Here is a 23,403-nt window from a genome sequence, read left to right as displayed (position 1 = left end):
AACCAGTGACTAGATTAGCCCTCCAATCTGCCACACTTCCAGTTTTAATTGCAAAATACTGTGTCTTAAAATCGTTTCACTCCTTTTCATCCTGCTGTAAAAAACTCAAAGGGAGTGCCCTGGTCTGTGTGGCATGTGTCTTAGTTGTTTGGAGCATCATCCTGTAACCAAAAGTTTGCAGGTTCAATTCCCAGTTGGGGCACATACCTGGGTTGCAATTTGATCCTAAGTCCAGGTACAATCCCTGGTCCAGGTGCATATGAAAGGCTTAAGAATTGATACTTCTCTCTCCCATCATCTCCCTACTCTTCTCTCTAAAAACAATGAAAAAAAAAAATTGTCCTCAGGTAAGGATAAAAAAACAAAAAACAGAAAAGGTTATTTTTTTGTGCATGACAAGATTAAATAGGATATTATGGTAAACAAATTTTTTGTTTCAAATTTAATCTACTTAAGTTCGGAAGAAGATTGTTAGAAGTAACCCTGGACAAGGAGACTCAAGAAAGGGATTTTAGCACTGTTTTGTTAATGGGCCATAATTTTACTTTCTAAGAACTCCAATTCCCCCATCAGCAAAAACTGTCATAATATTGAATATTTGCCTTACCTGTATGTCAAGATTGTTTTGAGGATCAAATTAAGTAATGCTTAGAAAAATGTGTGCATTGTGAAGTAGTGTAATGTCATTATAATTCTCGTGATTGGAGTCATCACTCCTTTTCAGAAGAATTAACCATACACACTAGTCGGACTGCACAGCCATTCTCGGCGGTGCAGATAGACTCTTAAGAAGCTACACCATCGTCTCTCGAGACGGACGGCTGCCGACGACGACTACGCTGTGTTCTTAAGTCTTCTCACTCTCATTTATGGAGTTGGCCCATGCTAATAAACAACACAAAAATGCATTCTGGATATGGGCTCTGCATAAGCATCATCAGGGTCCTTCATTACCCAATGTGCTGCGAATATAGTGCATACCACAATTTTGCCCAATTTACAAACTCTGTAAGATTTTGAAAATATGAAAACTCTCAGCTAAATTTTTTTGGTCAAATTTAACAATTCAGAAATTTTAAAATAAGTAGAATTATGTTGATAGTCACATTACTAATTAAATTTTATGTTTATTTAGCAATTATTAGTTGTCAGATATTTGTCAACTTCTATACATTAATTCTCTAATGCAATCCTTATAGCAGCCTTGCATTATTATGTCTGTTTTAGTTAAAAAAAAAAAAAAAAAAACTGTGAAAATTAAGATATGTTAAGAAATTGGTCCAGGGAACAACGGATTTGTAAATGGTGTAATAAAGAATGAGGCTGCATGGTTTTCATACATGCAATGGCACCCAAAAAAATTCAATTTAAAAAGATATTGCATACTCCTAAAGAAGGCAACTTGATAATATATATAGATGTTCTAATTTATCTGTAAATTACACATGGTTCCAAAGACATTTCAGCTTGATATTTCTTGAGCAGTCTAATAAAATTGTTTTTCTAAATGTGGAAAAAAATGTGCCCTGCAATACTATCTTATTCTACCTTCCAGGGTACTTTTTTGGTGAAAAACCCAAGAAAACATTAAGGTAGAAATGTAGCATTTTCAGAAACTCAAAAAACACCACTCAAGGAAAACCTAGGATAATTGTCCATTTCACTGCATTCTGGAGAAATAAAAAATCCACCCTCTTTACAACCACTTGGAATAAATTACTGAGTAATTTGATAGAAATCTTTACATCAATATTACTCTCAGTCCCATATGTCCAAGGTATTTAAAGTTTATCTTTTATTCTGTTAAAAACCCTTGTTGTACTTTACATTTATACTGAGAGCTAAGAAAAGGATGCGGATATCTGGCTAATTCCTGAAAATTGCCTTTACCATATTGTGTTAATGCAAAAATTCTTCCCCCTTATCCCATGTGTTGTAGTTGATGTGCAGTTCTGAATATACAAAGCCTACAACGTTTAACATCAATGGGCGTAAGTTCAATCCCAGAACACTATTTGTGAGACTGATGTATTGAGATCCAGTGCATTCCACTGAGCTCAAATTTGGTCATACATAACAATGAGAATGACTTTAAAAAATTTTTGTAATCTGCTTAAGAGTGCCATAGAAACTATTAAATGATATATAAATAAATAAATTAATTATATTATTATATAATAGACTAAAGACCCCCCCCCCAGTAGGTGAGTAAGGTAAGGTGCTCATGTCTATGTAAGCTTCTTAAATTGTAAATATAAAAGCATTTGCTTTATGTGCATTTGCTTTAAAGTATTGCTTTTTCTCTGTTATAAACAGAATGTACTCCCTATCCCCAACTCCCTACCCCCGAATCATATGTTGAAGCGCTAACCCCAGTGTGACCACATTTGGAGATAGGACCTATGAAGGACAGATGAAAGTTAGGTGAGGTCATAAGTTTGGGGCCCTATTCAATATAGTACTAATGCCCTTATAAGAGGAAAGGTCATCAGAGCTCTTTTTTCCCTGTCAGGACACAGTGAGAAGACAGACGTATGCAAGCCAGAAAGAAAGGATCACCAGGAACCAAATTGATAGAACCTTGATCTTCGACTGGCCAGTCTCCAGAACACTGAGAAGAAAAGTATCTGTTGTTTAAGCCACCTAGTCTGTGGTATTTTGTCATAGCAGCCCAAGCTAACTAATACAACCCTTTGATATAGTAATTTACCTAAGAATAGTTGTAACAAATAAAACTAGTAGGGAGTTACTAGCTGGAAGTTACAGAAAGAGAAAGAGGGAGAGAGAGAGAGAGAGAGAGAGAGAGAGAGAGAGAGAGAGAGAGAGAGAGAGAGAGAGAGAGAGAGAGAGAGAGGTGAAGAGACAGAAATATTAATTTTAAGGAATTGACTTAGTGTGAAAGACTCTGGATCCCTTGGAATGGATGAAGAAGCTACTCAGGCACACACCATCTGAGGAATGAAGGAAGGGGGTTTTTCTGAGGAAAATTTCTTTTATCTACTCTTTATCTACTTTCTACATGTGGAAATGCACAAGAAAACATGGAACCCTTCACCAAATGGTTGGGAGTAATAACAAAGGGAAATGCAGATCAATACGGGGTTGAAATGCCCAGGTATTTTACACAAGTTCAAAAACATTTCCTCTTACTTAATTGTTCTGTTTTTCACATTCTACTGACAAGAATTTTGGGCTATTCAGAGGAAAACAGAGCAGGTTCCCTTTTCTTTAAAAGCGACTTTCCATTGCTAGTCTACCTTTAAACCCCTCCCCCGCCCCCCTGGAGAGTGGGATTCATAGCAAGCATGAAAGATAAAAACCAGCCAGTTAAGACCCAGGGCTAGGCTCCACACAGCTGTCGTCAATGTCTTTTGAACCATGCCTGCCTGTCTCCCACAGCTTAGGCTGGAGATTCAAGCAAGAATTAATGTTGCAGTCTTGAATAGTTTATCAGGTAGAATTTCTATTTTGCAGCGTACAGGTAGAATTCTTCATTCCTTTATTACTTGGTCTTTGCTCCAAGGGCCTTCAACTTATTGGGTGAGGCCCACTTATATTATGAAGAAGGATCTGTTTCAATTAGAGTTAACTGATTTTAAATGTTAATCATCTATAAAAAAATACATTCACAGCAACATCTATGCTAGTGTTTGGTCAAATACTGAGTCATCGTTGTTAAGCGAAGTTAAGATAAAATTAACCATTACAATGCAATCACAAATTACTACTAATTTAGTGGCTTAAAACAACACAAATTTCTTACCTTGCAGTCTGGAGGTCAGAAGCCTTGAATGGTTCTCACTGGCCTAAACCAAAGATGTTGGTTCTATGGAAGTTGTAGGAGAAAATTTGTTTCCTTGCTGTTTCCAGATTTTAGAGGCTGTCCACAGTCCTTGGCTCATGGTCTCAGCACTCCATCTTCAAAGCCATCTTTATTCTACCATTGCTGCTGGTGGAAATCAGGCTCTTCCATGGGTTATGAGGAAAGCATTCCAAAGACCCATGCACAGGAGATTGTGTAGTGGCAAGGTTTATTTGGGTAGTAATCTGCCCCTGGGTTTCCAATGATAGATCTCCATTCGTCACACCAAGGAAAAAGTCCAACCATGTCTTTAGCAAGGCCAGAACAAAGACAAGTGCCAAGAGTTTCTGTTTCATAGTAAAGCTTAGTCCTTTGGAGCCACACTGTCTGCTGTGGGCCACAGGTGGCTGCTAGACCCACATGGTTACTTGTTCCTGAGAGAGACAGAGACAGAGACACAGAGATTATTTGTTTTCCTGGGATTATAACCAGGATCTTTTTCAAAATAACCAACCAATCAACTTCTCAACTTTTTAAGGGCTTATGTGGGTCTACCCCACAGTTAGACTGATGGACCTCTATGGTTAAGCAGATCCCTCTGAGCTCTCCAACAATCTGGTTCCAAAGGGTGAAGGGTGGACAGTGCTCCTGGGGAGATTTCTGTGTCCCTAGGATTAAGTCTCCTCAGTGGCTGTCCCCTGGAGCGTGTGAAACTGTAGCTTCCTGGCTAAGTAAACAGTCTTATGTCCCCCAGTTTATGAAATGCAATGCCTAATTCCCTTTGCCCTCTTTCTTTCTTTCTTTCTTTCTTTCTTTCTTTCTTTCTTTCTTTCTTTCTTTCTTTCTTTCTTTCTTTCTTTCTTTCTTCTTTCTTTCTTTCTTTCTTTTTATTTCTTTCTTTCTTTCTTCTTTCTTTCTCTTTCTTTCTTTCTTTCTTTCTTTCTTTCTTTCTTTCTTTCTTTCTTTCTTCTTTCTTTCTTATTTACATTTTTAAAGTTTTTCTATTACAGTTGTCCCATTTTTTCCCCCATTGTTCTCCCCTGCCCTGCCCACCTCCCCCATCTCCCACAGTAAATCCCAACCCTGTTGTCCATGGGTCATTTATACTAGTTCCCTCCCCCTTCTTTCCTTCCTTTACCCTCTCCCCACTCCCTTCTGATCACTGTCAGTCTGTTCCCTGTTTACATGCCTCTGGTTCCATTTTGCTCATTCATTTTGTTCATTAGTTGCCTGTATTAGGCGAGATTATATGGTATCTATCTTTCACCACCTGGCTTATTTCAGTAAGCATAAATACTCTCCAGTTCTATCCATGTTGTCTCAAGATAGGAGTTCCTTCTTTCTTTCTGCTGCTGCATGATATTCCATTGTGTAAATGTACCAGTTTTTTGATCCACTCACCCACTGATTGGTACTTAGGCTGTTTCCAGCACTTGGCGATTGTAAATAATGCTGCTATAAACACAGGGGTGCATAGGCTCTTTTGAGTTGGTATTTCAGAATTCTTCAGTTATAATCCCAGCAGTGGGATTGCAGGATCAAAAGACAGTTCCATTTTTTTTTTTAGTTTTCTGAGGAAATTCCATACTGTTTTCCATAGTGGCTACACCAGTCTGCATTCCCAGCTACAGTGCCTTAGGGTTCCCTTTTCTCCACATCCTTGCCAGCACTTGTCTGTTGATTTGTTGATGATGGCCATTCTGACCGGTATGAGGTGGTATCTCATTGTGGTTTTAATATGCTTCTCTCTGATGGCTAGTGATATTGAGCATTCTTTCATATGCCTATGGGCCCTCTGTATGTCCTCTTTCTTATTAATAACTAGTCAACTACCTATGGTAACACCATCTCTGTAGTTCTGTGTCATCTTCTCCTTCTTCCCTTTATTAAGGCCCTACTGGTTAATATCATTTACAGGTCAGTAGATTTGCATCCTGAATTACATTTGCAAACTTAATTCCCCTTTGCCATATAAATAAGACATTAGCAAGTTCCGGGGTTTAGGACAAGGATATCTTGGCAGGAGGCATTCTTCTGCCCACCTCACTAAGATTTCTGTAGTCAGAGAAGCATAGAATTCTTGAGAGCAGACCTTCTTTGTTGAAACCACCTGAGTTAGTAGTCTCTGCTCTTCCTAACTGAGCTCATCTGGCAGATGACTTTGTTTTGCCTCAGTTTTCTCCTCTGTTCATTGAACTAATTGTTTTTGAGAGGCTGAGTTGATAACTTGTAAAGCACACATCAATAAATTGGCTCATTTATCAGTTTTTATTTTGACTACAGATTTCAACTGTTGTTGGTTTAAAAAATTAAAAGAAATAAAATTGGTTGGGGGGAGGGAGATAGATATAAAAATAATTGGCTTCTTTTTTGCCTTCTTGTAACCCCCCCCCCCCAGCAATCACCACACTGTTGTCCATGTTCATGAGTCCTTTTTCCTTTTTGCTCAATCCCTGCACCCATAACACCCCCCTCCCCACGCCCAGCTGTCATTGGGCTCTCCATCTAATAATTTGTTTTTTTCCATAATTTTTCTTTAGGTTTTATACAATCCAGGATAACTCACTTCTTCTGTTTTAAGGTATCTTGGAATCTAGAGACACTGTAACATTTTATATATGCACATGTACCTACTAAATAAAAGATACTTGGAAATGGAAACACAAGGTTAAAGAGCATATTGAAATATGAGTGTTTGAAGGGGAGGTCTATTATATCCTGACTATCTCTTGATTTGAAGGAGGAGGTAAAATTTTAAAAAGTATATATAGTAAGGTAGGGTTGATTATTTTTAAGAATATATAGCACTATAAATAAATATTAAATCTTCTCATAGAATATCAAAAACAAAACCATATTAGATTACAAAATTTATTTCAGGCATAGATTTGTGTTTGTAATTTTCTTGTTGTAAATGAGAAGTAATCTTCCAAGTATTTTACCTATTATTATTATTTTTTAAAATGTTCTATTAACTTATTTTTCGAAAGGGGTAAGAGAAGGAGAAGGAGGGAGAGAAACATAAATGTGTGAGGGAAACATCAAGCAGTTGCCCTACGAGGGACTGAACCAGCCACCCAGGCATGTACCCTGGCTGGGGTTAAAACCAGAGACATTTCCCTATGTGGGACAGTGCCCAAACCCCTGAGCTTCACTAGTCAAGGCAATCTTTATATTGAATTTGAGAATATTTATAGAACATTTTGTTTTACATTTTTAATTGTAAGAGTTTTAACAGTAAACCACATATTAAACTTTTATTTTTATTTTTTGCATTGTTTTGGTCCTGCCTCTTATAATTCCTGTTTATGAAAAATATTGTGACTGTAGTATTTACATTGGTATAGGTAAGGAGAAGTTAATTTTAACCATGCACATGGGTAATATAATCTATTAAGTCAGACAGAAAAGGGAAAGCTAAATCCTTAAAGCATCAAATAATAACTTTATTATCATGGTGATAATATGTGTGGAATTATGACTTTTCAGTTTACTTTATTGAAGGCATTAATTAAAATTGTCATATAACATTTTTGTAACAGATTTTGTATTGTTTTTATTTATGATGTAGTGCAATATTTCGGTATTAACATATATCATATACTAAGACAGAAGTTCTACTGAGATGTGGATAGAAAGACCTTTTTCAGTAGCTCAATAGAACACTATTACTTTGAAGGTTGCATGTGACTTCTCATTGAGCAGCCTTTTCATTTTTATATTTAAAAATATTTTTGAGCATGTTTCAAAACAAATTCTAAGTTCTGTGGACGGGTTAACAAAGTGGAAAAGATTCTGCCCCTATGCATCTTATAAGTGTAGCCCTTTTTCCTACTATGGCAATATTTTACTCTTTCTTGGCAATTTTAAAGTAGTATTATTTTATTACTAGATATATGAAATAAATTAGATGAGTAAAACCATATTTATTATAATAAGTTATTATATAAAAAGCTAATTTTAAACTAATAGGATTAAATAGCTTACTATGAAATAGGAAGAGAAAGGGGGCCATTGAGCAAATAAAAAGTTATTGAGTACTTGCATATTGCAGAACATTATGTCCCTTTAGAAATATGAGAACTTATTACATTGAAAGGTATAATTTTAATATAGTAAATTAAGACACAACACTACAGGGAACCTGGGACCTAGAAAGTTAAATTGTTTGCCTGTGGTTATACTGGTGAGGAAGCAGCCTCCTATCTGACCCCTCCTTCCCCCCCACCCACCGAGACTGGAGACTTGGTGTTTCATTCCAACATAAATACTATGAACCCAAATGAAACCTGACAGCTTGGTTTGGAAGTTACCTGTTCTCTTCAGGGAGATGCTTCTAATGTCTGTATGTTGTTTACATGTACTGAAGAATTAGAAGTCTCTTTGGCTTCTGTTATGACACAGAAGGAGACCTCTGATCTCAGAACCATTATAACCTATTAGAATCCACATGAAGTTAAGAAAATCAACTCATTGTGTGTATCTCAATAGGAATTCTAGGAAATACATATGCCTTTCCTATAGGTTTCAAAATACGCACTTAAATATTTGAGAATAATAAATTTTTTGAATCTTTGTAAGCATGAAATCATTTTCTATAGTTTAAATTTACGGGCAATTTTTTCTCCTTAATTTTTACATACCTGAAAAAATATTGTGAATATAAAAAGTTTATTTTGTTAATTTGAAAATGGTATGTATTAAACAATATTTATAATAAGCACTACTTGTGTGGTTACTATTTGCTATGTGCCGGGTATAAGAAAATGAATTTGCCAGTCGTTATCCTCAGGAGCTAAGTATTTAAATATATATTCACTTTGCTTAATGACACATAAGAAGATATCTGGTCATTTGCTCTGTTTTATTTTATTAGCTATTTTTGAATAGAGAAAGTGTTTATAATTATTTATTCATTTAATTTATTTTAAAACCATTACAAAATTAATAATAAAATAAAATTTAGGCAACAAAGTAATATTACTTCTAATAGTAGCTACAACTAATGGCTTAATGTGGCAAAACCAATGAACTTTGATTAGATAGGTTTTATTTATAATCATTTAATTTGAATTATGAATTGCTTTAGCAGTGTTAGTGATATGCAGCTAACCGATTACCCAGTTTAAAAATGTAACTGAAAAAATAATTCAAAGTTTGATGTTTGAACATATCAAGCCAAGAATAGTCTAAGAACTGGTAATATTTGAGTGATTTTTTGAGGGAACCTATCTTTGTATTTTTTGTATTTTATTAAATAAAATCTAACTTATATTTACATGAGCCAAAAGTTTGGAAAATATGTAAGACAGATTTGGAAAATACAATGCACAAAAAAACATATTTAGTACTTTTTTGTACTGAAAGTTATCAACAAAGAGCCACATAGTTAAAGCATATTAAGCACAAGACTGACTAGTTAGCTATCTGACAGCATATTTTCAGTGAAATCTCTAAAATACTTGGAATATTTTTATGAGCTTAATATTAATGAGGAACAGAGCCATCATAATTAAAAATTACCATTAAACCATTTGGTTTTTGCTTTGAAGATAAAACAACTAGTGTTAGGGGGAATAACACCATTTTTTCTTATGAGTTTAAAAATGGTGAATGGGTAATTATACCGAAAAAGCTAGATTTCTATTGGAAAATTTAAACTTTCCCTTCTTTTGGGGAGCTTTTTCTTAGCTGTTTTGGGGTAAATTTTCAACACAGTGTGTGCTAGGATTGAACCATGAAACTCTCATTGAAGTTAATGGGAATCTCTGGGCTAAATCTGCTCATGCTGAGCTGAAAATGTACTCCCTAAGGTTTGAGTAGTTTTTCGTCTATCACCAATGCTCAAATAGAGTTATTTTAGTCCACAGTATAAATGTGTATTTAGATAGTTTTAAAAATATTTATTTGATATAGGGTTACATGAATTGTGATATATAGCTCAAATCTAATACACTACCTCTTAATATTGAAAATAGTAGTGTTCAGTGAACTAAACTATACCTTTCATTTCAAATAAGATAGAGATGCTATGCTTCATTTTGACTTCATTCATTTTACTCCTTGCTATGATTCTGAAAAGAAGCCACTACTGCATGATATGAGAGCACCCAATGGATTTGTAAATGTAATGCCACATGTTAGAAGTATTCTTAGATCTTCCCTTTTTCCCCATTGTCCTTATTTTTAATCTAAGTGCATCAAAGCCTTCAAAAATATTCTATCTAGTGTAAGTTACATTGAGTTTTACTCATTTTTTCCCCTTCATTTTGCTGGTTGTGGCAAAGTATTTATACACTGTGAAGTGTGCTCCTGGCTTGTTTATTTTTCTGTTTTAGTACAAATAGATTTTTTAAATTATATTTTATTGATTATGCTATTACAGTTGTTCTGACTTTTTCCCCTTTACCCCCTTCTACTCAGTACCCCTCCCACTCTCTCAGGCAATGTCCACACCATTGTTCATGTCTGCTGTTCATTCGTAGGTTCTTTGGCTACTCCATTTCCTATACTGTACTTTACATCCCCTTGGCTATTCTGTAACTGCCTATCTGTACTTCTTAATTCCCTCACCACTTCACCCATTTCCCCACAGCCCCTCCCATCTGGCAGCCATCAAAATGCTCTTGGTATCCATGATTCTGTCCCTGTTCTTCTTGTTTGCTTAGTTTCTCTTTTAGATTCAATTGTTGATAGATATATATTTATTGTCATTTTATTGTTCATAGTTTAGAGGTTCTTCTTTTTCTTAAATAAGTCCTTGTAACATTTCATATAATAATGGTTTTTTGATGATTAACTCCTTTAATTTTTTTTCTTGTCTGGGAAGCTCTTTATCTGTCCTTTGATTCTAAAAAATAGCTTAGATAGGTAGAGCAATTTTGGCTGTGGGTCCCTGATTTTCATTACTTTGAATATTTCTTGCTAATCCCTTCTAGCCTGCAGAGTTTCTTTTGAGAAATCAGCTGACAGTCTTATGGGAATTCACCTGTAGGTAACTAACTGCTTTTCTCTTGTTGCTTTTAAGATTCTCTCTTTATCTTTAACTTTTGACATTTTAATTATGATATGTCTTAGAGGGGGCCTCTTTGCATCCATCTTGTTTGGGACTCTCTGTGCTTCCAGACATGCATGTCTTTTTTCTTCACCAAATTAAGGACATTTTCTTTCATGATTTATTTCAAATACATTTCCAATTTCTTGCTCTGTTTCTACTCCTTCTGGCACTCCTATGATGTGAATATTGGATTGCTTAAAGGTGTCCTAGAGGCTGCTTATATTATCCTCTTTTTTTTTTTTTTTTGGATTCTTCTTTCTTTTTTTTGTCTGATTAGCTTTTTTTTTTTTTGGCTTCCTTGTGTTCCAAATAGATGTTTTATAATTAAAATTCTCTGCCAGTGCTTCTTTTTTAAATGCTTAGAGAAATTTAAACATATTGTAAAGTTAATTTATAAGATATTCACTATAGTATATGTTGTTTAAAATGGTATTGTTTAGTTATAGAAACTTGTGGCTTTTTAAATAGTCAATAAAGATAATTTTTGATTATTGATGGATTATTCCTTATTTAGTACATTCTGGTTAACAGGGTCCCAGTAAGAAACATCCTGAGTTTTGCTATGATTGTTAGTGTTTTGTATTTGTTTGAAACAACTTTGATATAGGAGATTTCAAAAGAAGTAGGAGAAGGAAATGTAACCTGAAAATTTATATAAAATATGATATCATAGTGATATAACATTTGAATTAAAGAAAAGGAAATGGACCGTTTTGAAGGTACATATTACATTTACTTTGGTAGAAGAATCATAATAATTCCATAATAGGCTTAATTTACAAAATTTAGCTTTTCCCACATCAAGAACACTTTCATTCACAAATGATGTCATTCAATATTACTGTCTAAGGTAAAATCACCATTAGATGGTTTTCTAGAATAATTAATACAGTACTTGAAATTGGAGAGAGATTACACATTTAAGAGTAATGCAAAGTAGTTTGGACTTCTTTAGTTCAAAATGCCTCTCTCTCTATGTCATAAAGAAGTACCTCCTATTTAGACTAAAATTGAAAGTCTGTCCTATTGGGAGAGGTCAGTTCAAGGGACAGATTTTGTAGTCATGAGCATAGAAATAGTAGTTGAAATTCTAAGGTTGTAGTAGATCACTGAAGAAAAGCAACTGGAGTAAGAGGTGAAAAGTCTCAATAAATAATACACATAAGACAAAGAATACAAATTTGAAGAGTTAGGAAGAGATTGTGAAAATAATATATAAGAAAGAAACAATTTTAAGAAAGATGAAATGATCAAATATCTAGTGTTCTAGTGCTATTGATGTAGCAACAGAGAAAAGGCCAATTTATTAATTCATGAATGTGTTTGATAGTTTGAAAGAGAATTTAGGCTCTTAAGTATTGAGGTGTGAATGGGAAATGAATAAATGGAAGCTGCCATTAAGACTCTCAAAGATATGTTGAGTAATTGGGTATGAGAATGAGAATCAAATACATTGGTACCATGATTAGAGCAGAAGTTAAAGGATACTATTTTTTGATTTTTTTGTATGGGCAAGATTTGCATACATTTTTTAATAGGAAAATGTGTTAATCTGTAGTTCAAAATAGGTCATCTCTGACAGTGAAAGGGGGGTATTAGAATTTACTCCAGGGTGATAGGTATATCTTGGAGCTTTGCCCAGCAGACTAGGATATAATTGATACTCTATAGGTAGAGGGAATTAAGCCTAGTGATTTTTAATTCTAATCTGCTATGTAGACAGGCTAGGGTATCATAGAAAGCTTTTAGGATTTTGGATAATATGGAGACCAGAAACATTTATTGCTGAAATAATTGGATCCAGTGACACTTTCCAGTGATTTTTCATAATGTGGACAAAACTTGTAAGACCTGTGCCAATTGTTTCATTAAATATTAATGAGTATTCTCCTTGCAAGGAAAGAGAAAGACAGAACCACACTATATGGCATCATAAACAATTTTTACATAGGCAAATATTCACAGCATAGAAAGGGATATGACAAAGAGACTACCGTATATTACAGGCAAAAATAGGCAGAATTGGACAACTGTAATTGAAAAACCAAAACATAAAAGAAAAAAAAAAAAACATATCCTTGAGGGAGAATTAATATATATATATATATATATATATATATATACACACACACACACACACACACACACACACACATACATATATCTCTATATATACACATATGTGTATACTACAAAAGTCACAAGCAGTTAATTCTATGCCATGTAGTATGTGTCAGACAGTGTTCTAAGTGTTATAAACAATTTAACTCATATGATGATTAGGACAACCCTATAGGAAAATTAAAAAAAAAAAAAAAAAGTCAGAATTGCAGATTTTTTTGTATGTATGTATGTATGTATTTTTGAGTTACAGTACTTTTTTTTCATATACAATCTGGACAATCTACGATTTAGATAAAACTTTACTTGCATATTTGAAGAACCCCTTTCCTCCTAAAGTAGTAAAGTAGGATATTTTCCTGGTAAATGCGGTCAGAATGTTGTGTAATATGATTGGCCTCTCTTGGAATTCACCTGGTCCTCCTTCTGTCTTACTGTGTACTGTTCTCCACAGTCCCTGAAAATTGATCTGCAGTCAATAGTGTGCAGTGATTCCACTTGCTCCATAATCAGGCCTGCTCTGTGAATGAAATTCGTCGTGGGAGAGTTGATTACTATCTCTGTTAGGACTGACCTGGTTGAAAGGGCTGTCAAGCTGCCTGAAATTTGGATGCTTTGGACGTTTGCCAGAAGTAATTCTTTGCTCACCAAAAGAGCTAAATTGAGCAGAGATGAAGGACTGGTGTTTATTGATTTATTTTCCCCTTTGCTTCACAACAGCTAGAGGATAAGATATAAATTTAAAGGCTATCCCCTCAGAATTTAAGTAAAATACTCTACTCTTACAAGTCTTCCTTATATGATTTTACATCACTTTATAAAATAAGTCAAGTTTTTAACTAAAGAAAGACATATGTACATAGCTAATAGAAAGCCAAAGAAATTTTTGAGTGTTTGTTATTGCTTGTATCTGATCTTTAAAGCGATAGTAACCTTCAATTTATTTTCTATAAGGATCAAACCATCCTTTGTTTGAAATGAAAAATCAGTCCTTTGATGTTTCACAGAGGCTTTTTTCTTCCTTTTACTTTTTTCATTTATTTTCTTGTTTTAAATGTAGTAGTTTTCTTCCTGATTTATTAAAAAAAGATAGATGCTTAAAGGAAAGCCAGCAATACTGAAAATGATAGAAGTGTATATAACCACCTGATATGTCTACAAAAATAAATTTTGTTAAATTTAGGTTACTAACCTTTTAGATATCTCTTTGTGCTCATATATTGAATTGATGGTGTTGTATTAACTGCTTTTCTTTACTCAATATTACCACTAAGATAATAATTATAGATTTGTGTTCTCTTTCTGAATGACTGTACAGGATTCAGTTGACTTTACTGATTTTCTAATGGTGGGCATATCAAGGTGTTTCCATTTTCATAATATCATAAACAAATCAGGGGAATAACTTTGTCTTATTTATTGTTGGTGTTAGGAGAGAGCTATTCAAGTTGTCTGAGCACACAGAGATGTGTTACCAGGGGACAGACCCATGTTGGGCAACTTAAGGATGTTCATTGGAGTTGGGCCTCCTTTAGCACTTGGAGTCAAGAAATAAGTTGGGGTCGCTTAGGAGCACAGTTCGTCCTCTTAGCTTTATTTTGGCATCTGTTGGCAGTCTTTGCATCTGGGTATTTCATGGAAAATGGCTGCTCCACTAGTGAGTGTGCTTACAAATTAAGGTTGATTAAAAATTTCAGCATCACAATGGCACCTCGATACTCATCTTTACTGGTCTTTAATTCATTCCGAAACTCTCGACAAGTGCTGAACTCTTCCCTACCTGCGCTGCAACTGACGCCTTGGCCTCGACCTCTTTTCCATCCGGAGAGAGGGGCGCTGACTGGCAAGCAAGCGCAGAGTGCTGAGACGTTCTTTTCCTCATCGAAATGTAACAGGTACAGGTTTTGAAGAGTTCTGAAGCCTACCAGTATGGAGGTGTGACTGTATTTCCAAATTCTATGGAGGGAAATGTTATTTGGTCAACATGGGTCAAGTGGCTCTTGCTTTTTCTAATCAGTTAGGTTCAGGGAGGGGTAAGGAACTTAGCATACTAAGCAAGGACAATGGAGATAGTATGTATGCAGGCTTTCTAAAGTGAAGATGTGATGATAGAGAGGATATTTGTGGATGGATGTATTTTAGTGCTCATCTGATTATTACCATAGGATAAATACCTACAATTAAAATTTTAAGATAAAGTGTACATATTGTAAATTTCAACATATCCAGCCAAATTGTTGATCAGAAAGGATTTTCAAGTAGACATACCTTTCAATACTACCTAAAATGTTTTTTTTTTTTTCCTTGATGCTTCCACCAACGATACTTAGTTGTCAGTCTTTTAGCCTGGAACCTATAATAGCCAAAAAATTATGACCAGTTATGTTTCAATAAAACTTATTTAAAAGTGAAGTTAAAAATATTTTACATCTATTTCCCCAGCGTTTTCTTTCTTCTGTTTAAATTATTATAGTCTAATTTTAATGGTCTTTTGTGTTCAATTCACAGGACCTTTTTCTTAATATTTGGATTATTAATATTTGTATATCATTGATTACAAGTTATTTTGCCTCTTAGACTTTCTACCTTGTTTATGATGGTTTTACTATACAGACATCACATTTTTTATTTATTCAATTATTAATCAATAGGGCCATCCAGATTTATGGGAATATAGATTCTCAAGGCTAACTTTAGCTATACATAATAGTTTCTGATTATACTATGTATAAATTGTTAGTACAGGTAAAAATATTTACTTCCAGAGTTTAGTTGTTTTTCAAACTTGAATGGAGGAGTTGACATATAAAGTCAGTTTTTTTCTTCCTGATTTAGGGTATTAGGAGCACAGACTGAATCCATCTCACATGACTGTTAATAAAACGATGGGCACCTTCACTTTTCTATTGGAGTAAAGTCCTTAGATATTGTGGTTTCATTTTATCTGCTGTAAAACAAGACAATTAGAAGTTTAATTTTTATAAATACACGTTGAGCATTTATACTTTAATAGACTATTTACATGTACTTTTTATTTAGTCATCATTTCAAACCCGTAAGATAGGTATTGTTGCCTGCTTTTTAGATGTGGAGAATCTGAGGTTCAGAGAAATGAACTTTCTTATCATCATACAGTCAGTACGTGATTGAACTGAAATGTGAACTTAGTTCTGTCATTTAACAACTCCTCATTTCCCTGATTATATCATATACATATTAAAGTGACACAGACCTTGTGTTCTAGAAACTTGATTTCTCATTGGGAAGAGCATGTCTTGAATGGATATTTGCCATGAAGGCCAATGATTCATATCTAGGATGGCACCATCCCTGGAGCATCTGAATATGTGCAAGAACATTTTCATTTGTCACATTGACTGTGAGCTGCCACCTATATTTAGTGATTGGGGTATAAGAATGTTAAACATTTTGCAATGCCTACTTCATTAGCTATTACTACCATTTATCATCTAATCCAGAATTTTAATTTTACTAAGAGAATATCTAAAGCCTTGATGGTACTCTAGATTTTATATCATAATCTGCTCATATGATATGACTTTTTCCCTGTCAAAATATTTCACCAATTACTTACTTCCCTTACACTTATACTCTGTTGATAGTGAACTATCAAAGGAACCCTGCGCTCACGCTATTTTATATTACTCTCTCTTGGGTCATGTTCTTTTCTCTACCAGCAATGCCATTCCCATTTTTCTTTACCTCAGTAGATCTAACCCACTTTTTTTTTATTGAGTTCAGTACAGTCTTCTCCTGGAAGTCTTCCCTGAAGCCCAAGGTGTAGTGGTAAGTGTTCCTCTTCTGCAATTCCAGAACATCCTGTTCATACTGCATTTACCACTGTGGCTGTATGTCAGTTTTCTGGTCTTGTTTTCCCTCTTGCCTGTTAGGTCTTTAAAGATATGGGACAGTGTTTATTTCAGTAGGTAAAAGATTATTGAGTACTTACTCTATAACTGGAATTAAATGAATGTTTGGACTATTCTTGATGATTATATCACCAAGGTAGGAGTCTTGAGAGTGATTTTGCAGCAAGTTCCCTTGCACCAATTCAAAATATCCCTACAGTGGATTGCGTCTTGGTAGTCTTTGTATTGGAATGTACCTTGTAAAATTTTAGCATATGTCCTGTTCAGAAAGGGGATTTTTATATGGCTTTAAATCTATGATGAATTTTTAAACCTATCATCAAGTTTGACAGTGGACACATTTTATGTGTTATAAGGCTAAATCTTTGTTAAAATTTACTCTTTGCAAAGGCTTTGCTCCAACACAATTAAGTAATTTGCTTTAAATAAGCAGTTTATTCAAAATAGAATATAATCACATATACTCTGTAAGTAAAGTAGGAGTAAGATTTAACACCCATAAATAAGGGAGAACACTTAGAAATATTTTAGTGACTTCAATTTTTACCTTGCACTACATTAATTTACTTAGAAGCAAATAATATCTTGATTAAATTTCCAAAAGAGAACTTTAGTAGGTCTGGGCAACTATTATAAAGAATACAAATATTTGAAGTTAAGAAGTACAAGAAGTCACTGACAAATGGCGTTTGTGGATAATGAAGAATTCTGAGGTTAAAATTGATAAAATGTGAACCAGTTACCTCCCTTTTACAGTTCTATTACAAATATTTCTAAAATGCTTTAGCATATTGATTTAGAAGTAAATCATTATAACAATTTTATTTGATATAGGATCTTATAGGGCCTAAGGATCACTTCTTGAACTATGAAGTTTTTAATTCTGACTGTTGGTTATAAATAAAATTAGGTGACATATCTCCTGAGTCCAGGATCTACTCTGGATAATAGTGTTTTAAGAATAATTTATAATGTGTTCTTATGATTTACCTCTTTCTCTTAAAAACTATGTCTAATAAAGAAGTTAATTTTAATTGGGCTTTATTGATAATTAAGGCTTTAATGTGTCAATGAAATATAGGCTTTTTTGCTAATCAATGTTAATGATGAGAATGAACTTTGAAATATTTGTTCAAATAAGTAAATGGTTAGAGGTTGACAGAAAAAATAAAAATATCACTTAAAGTAATGAAATGCTTTCTCCTATTATATACATCTGAGCTTGCTTATAGCACGTGTGTGCACGCACACACACACACACACACACACACACACATACTTATATATGATAGTAAGGGAATCCAATTATTACATAATTCTAATAAAAGTGGCATGTTATTATACTCTATATAATTGATTTTAATTTTTTAAAAAAGCATACACTAAACATCAATTAAAGTAAAGTCATCATTTCAGACTTTAGATTTGTCTTGAGAAAACACTCTATTATATGTTAGATCAAGGCTAAAGAATTTTCTGTGGTTGAAGGCTCTGACAATTGGGTTTCTGGCATGGTGAAAGAGTCCGTATTCCATTAATGAGTGAACTTCTCACCCATGTGATAAATAGTATACTGTACAAAGAAATGAAATGATGAGATTTATTTCCCTTGCGGTGGGGAAATGAGGCAGGGTACAAATGGGTATCTTGACTTAAAAAGCTGTGTCTTTACACATAAAAATGGTTTGTTTGAGTCCAAGTCCTAAGCACATGAAAATATTTATTGAAACTTTATTTTCTTTGGACTTTTCTTTGTAAATTAAATGGAAGAGAATACACTGTGAACTTTTAACTCCAGTGTAGACAGTACTAATATTGCTATGAGAAATAATGTCTTTATGATAAACTAACTATGTTATATAACGTTTTACCACATATAGCTGTAATGATTCAGGGACATAATTAGAACTCTGAACTTTTGAATTCTTATAACCGAATTAATGGGATTCTACTTTATTTAGTATTCTTTTGTTCAGGGTATAGGCATATTAATATAATACAATTATATAATCCTGGGAATGTGCTACATTAGAAGTTGCCTTAATTTTATTTGTATATAAAGAGTTTAGATAGAGGATCTGCTCCAGGAAGGAAGATACCATCATAGGTAACTATGTTATATATGAACTAAGAAGTGTGATAGGGAAGAAGGTCCTCTCTGTTGTTACCCATCCATTCTGTATGGCCCAACAAACATTTGATTACAAAACATTAACTTTTTTCCCATTTCCTCTGAATGGCCTCCTTTCCCCTTGAAGTTTTAGACTCCTACTTCCTCCTCCTCAGGCCAGAAGGACACCTATGCTTCCCTTGGCCAATCTTTGGAATCTATCGTGTTTGCGTGCATTCTCTGTAGGTACCTATTGTTTTCTCCTGTTACTGTCTTATGTGATTTTAATTGTTGTGATTACGTGTTGTTTCATCTATTCTGGATATGTTCAGTTCTCATTTAGACTTTCAGTTTTATCAAACTTCCTGATCTTTGTGTTACCAAAACACCCTTCAATATAAAATTTCACTTGAAAAAGTGCTTTAAAATTATCTCCATAGCTTGCAAATAATCTAAATTTATTTCTTTATTCCTGGATTGGAATAGATTTTTCTAAGACAGTGAGAGAGAATTACACCCCTGGAACTTGTAAATGTGTTCTTTCCCTGGTGTAATCAGGGAAGGAATGCTGAAAAGAATACTCTGTGGTGGAGAGACAGACATTCATTACTTGTAGGAGAGTTTAAAAGGGTATATTTGGCATGGAATAAAAGTAAAAGAAAGCATTTTCAAATTTAGATTAGATACTTAATGCTTTCAAAGGAAAAATCAGAGTGCTAACTATCAAGAGTGCCATCATGAAATGTTGTCTGGGGCTACTTTCCTTTCCTCATACAAACTGTGATCAGTTTCCACAAGTCTAGAAGCTGTGCCTTAGAAACCAGGTTTCTCCAGCTGTATTCTAGGACCCTTCGAAGATTTCTGCAATTGGGTTTTACTGTGTTAATCTCATTTTGGGGAATTGGGAACAACAAACATGAATAGATTGCTTTAGGATATATACTTTTTAAAAGGCTTATACACTATCTAATAAAAAGTTTAATTTTTAATTAGGTTTTATTGATGATAATTAAGGTTTGAATGTACCTATGAAATATAGGCTCTTTTGCTAATCAGTGCTAACGACCAAAATGCACTTTGGAATATTTGTTCAAGACTATAAAATGGCTTTTTAGAATTCAGTTGAATTAGGTTTGTGAGACAGCTTTGGTAGAATTTTTTTATTTGTCAAATTGGATTTAGAAAGAAAACTGTCATTTTAGTAGGTCAAACGGGGAAAATATCTAGTCTTAAATTGTACTCTACCATAATGTTGAATACAATTTTGCAAATGTGTATAGTTGATACATTTGCTTCTTCATTAAACATAAAAGAATGACTATAATATATGACTTGAATTCATAACTTTCCCTTTTGAAAGCACATTAATAAACTATTTTTATGAAAAAAATTAGAGTGATTTCTGCTTTTCATGGAAGAGCTTGCTTAGAATAATAAACTAGTTTATTAAAAACTAATAAAATGTTAAGTTAATCACCAGTTATCTATTTTCTTGTTTGAAGAAATGACATTTAACAAAACATGTATTCATGGAGAATTTGTATTGGGCTAGGAAGATGGTATTGTCCTCTCATAAATGGAGGATACCTAGGAAAGCAGTACTGAATGCATAGATTCCTTTCTATTCTGTTTTATTCTTTAAATTATTCAGCTTTTAAAGAAATATCATTACTGTTTAAAATTATCCCTGTAATGAGAAATCACAGCATGCATCTTGAAAAATGGTTCTACTTTATCTTTTCTTAGTCATCTCCTACTACAATTGTGAATGCATGATTGCAATGTATGGCTAGTCAGGTCAAATTCTCTTTCAGGATTAATGTTCCAGTAGTACAGTTTATTTATCTATTAACACTGCAAAATGTCAAAAGCTTCCTTTTTTTTAAGATTAGAATGTTGGTTCCTTTTTTACTTAGAGCAATTTATCCAGCAAAAAAGAAAAAAAAAAGAAAGAAAGGCAAGAAATTTGAGAGTTGCTACCATCAGAGCAAAGATTGGCTGATTATTTGAAGAAAGAGGAATAAGTGTTCAAATATGTATCAGGGTGCCCACGGTTTATGTTTTTAGGACAGTGTATGAGGTAAAATGGACACACAGATCACAATGATCCATGTGTGTGTAATAAAAGCTGCATCTGATTCCTAAATTTCAGGTTTTGAGAAATATTTTTTCATTCCAGTTAATTGTTTATATCAAATTCTTAAGTGACTTTTTTACTGCAAACCAGTATTTTCTTGTGATTTTATGAAAGCAGTTTTTAGATGTATTATTTATATCTAAATGTTTACAACTGTGATTAAATGCTTTTCATTTATAATTAGAACTTTATTTATTGTAAACATATTAACAATGAGGGAACCGAGGATATCATATATATGTGGAAAAGATGTTGGCTAGAAAACAAAGATGGCATATATTAATAATACAGATACAAGATGTATTCTATCAGTACTTAATTATAATATATATATAATGTATAATACATCCACAACACTGAAATTGCTTTAAAATACCATAGATATGAATGTGCTAACTTAACTGTGTTAATCATTTCATATTGTGTACAAATATTAAGTCATAATTTTGTACACCTTTCAGATTTTTTAAAAAAGTACTGTGCATATTATTCAGATCAGTGAAAACTACAGAAGCTGCACATTTTCCAACTTGGCTGTCAAATCCAAATAAGCTTCCCTGTCAAATCTCTGAAAATTCTCCTTTTTGTGAGAGAATGAATTAGGGTGGCCTTTTTTTTTTTTTCCATTTTGAAACTCAGTTGGACCTGAGGAATGATTTGGTTGTTCGTCACATCCATAGGGATTGAAATTACCTTCCTATGTGCCCATGTTGTGAGATTTTGATTAGTCTGCTCTCCTGTAGGGTCGGTGAGGCGCAGACTGTGCTCCTTTCTTTCATTTTAATTCTATGGGTAGGACTGTGGTGTCCTGAGAAAGTCTTATCTGTTTCGAGTTTCCTGCTCTAAAAGCAGAGTAAAGAAGCCCGGAGGGTAGCGGATTATTTTGGTGGCTTATTTTCCTGAGGGTTTAAGTGTGTGGGGAAGTGTGAGGGTGGAAATCAGGCTCATTATGCCTTTCAGTTTATTCGTTTGTTGGTCCCCTGTCAACCTGCCAGCCCTCTCGGTGGGATAACTGCTCTTTGTATAATAATCTGCCAACATTCATGGTGGTGGCATTCACTGTACCCATTCTGCTGTGGAACTCCATTACAACTGGGGTTTGAATGCAAAGCTTCATGATATCTGGGTATAAACAGTGTGCCGGGCCACAAAGGTTTCCTTTGTATTTCTTAGTCTTCTTATAATCCCCCCCTTAAAAAAAACCTAAAACAAAACAAAACAAAACACTAGCTTTGAAGAGGGGGTTTTCTGGAATAGGAAGGAAAGCTCATACAGTTGCCGTTCTGTGCCATAATTTCATATTGTGGTGATTGGGGAGAGGAGAGGTTTCTCATTTTAAAACTTGATTTGTTCTTAGACTAAAGTGGGCCACTTAGGGGCTAATTTTCTATGTTTGAAGGTGTGGGTGAATTGTCCTTTGTTTTCTTGCAGTTACCTTGCCTGGCAGGTGGCCACATTGATTATTCTTGGCATGTGCTTTAGAAGTGCCTCTCTGATCCTTGTGAGCTCCTGCTTTGTTCACAGCACTCAGTCCTGTAGCATTCTTAACCCTGAACTCTTCTTCTCAAAGAGAGATGTGTCTTTTGACCTCTTTATGGTTGCCTCCTCTGAGCCTCTTTTGTTTATTCTCTCTTGTCCATGGGTGTGGGAGGTGGTTTTGAGACTAAAAATTACAGAATCCTCAATCAGCCAACAAGTGACAATTACAGATTCAAAGGGAAGGTTTGTTTTCCTTCCCTTCACACCTCCACCCATTACTTTAGCAACAGAATTAAAGTTTAAAGTTATGAAGAAGAGCAACACAATTGTGATGCTAAAGCTAACCAAGGGGGATGCCGTGCCTGAGATTCTTGTCCTTCCCTACACCTCCTTGGGGACTTGCAGAAGCTTTTTGAAGATCTAGACACTCACGTCTTCCTTCCTCCTTTTCCAGTTGTTTTGTTGGAATATGTGACTTAGATGAAAGCAATATGTTCCCCTTTTTTGTGTGTGTTTGTGTGAAAAATCAGTGTAAACTGATATTCAGATAATCACATTATAATATTAAGCATTTGTTGAGTAGTGTGCTTCACATTTATTTTCTCTTTGAACTTATATATTATAATGACCATGAAAGTTGGTGCCGCCTTTGAAGATTCTTTGGCATTTTAAGATATATACAGACATCTGTTTATGTTATTGAACCTTGGTTTTTCGGACAGAGTATTGACCTGCATGAATTTTTCTATACACTCATACCCTCTCTCTCTTTCTCTCTCTCTCTCTCTTTCTCTGAAGATAGCAATG

The sequence above is a fragment of the Furipterus horrens genome, unplaced genomic scaffold, assembly GCF_987537825.1.
Source record: "Furipterus horrens unplaced genomic scaffold, mFurHor1.1.pri manual_scaffold_2, whole genome shotgun sequence".
In the NCBI taxonomy this organism is placed as follows: domain Eukaryota; kingdom Metazoa; phylum Chordata; class Mammalia; order Chiroptera; family Furipteridae; genus Furipterus; species Furipterus horrens.
This window is presented reverse-complemented; position numbering follows the sequence as displayed.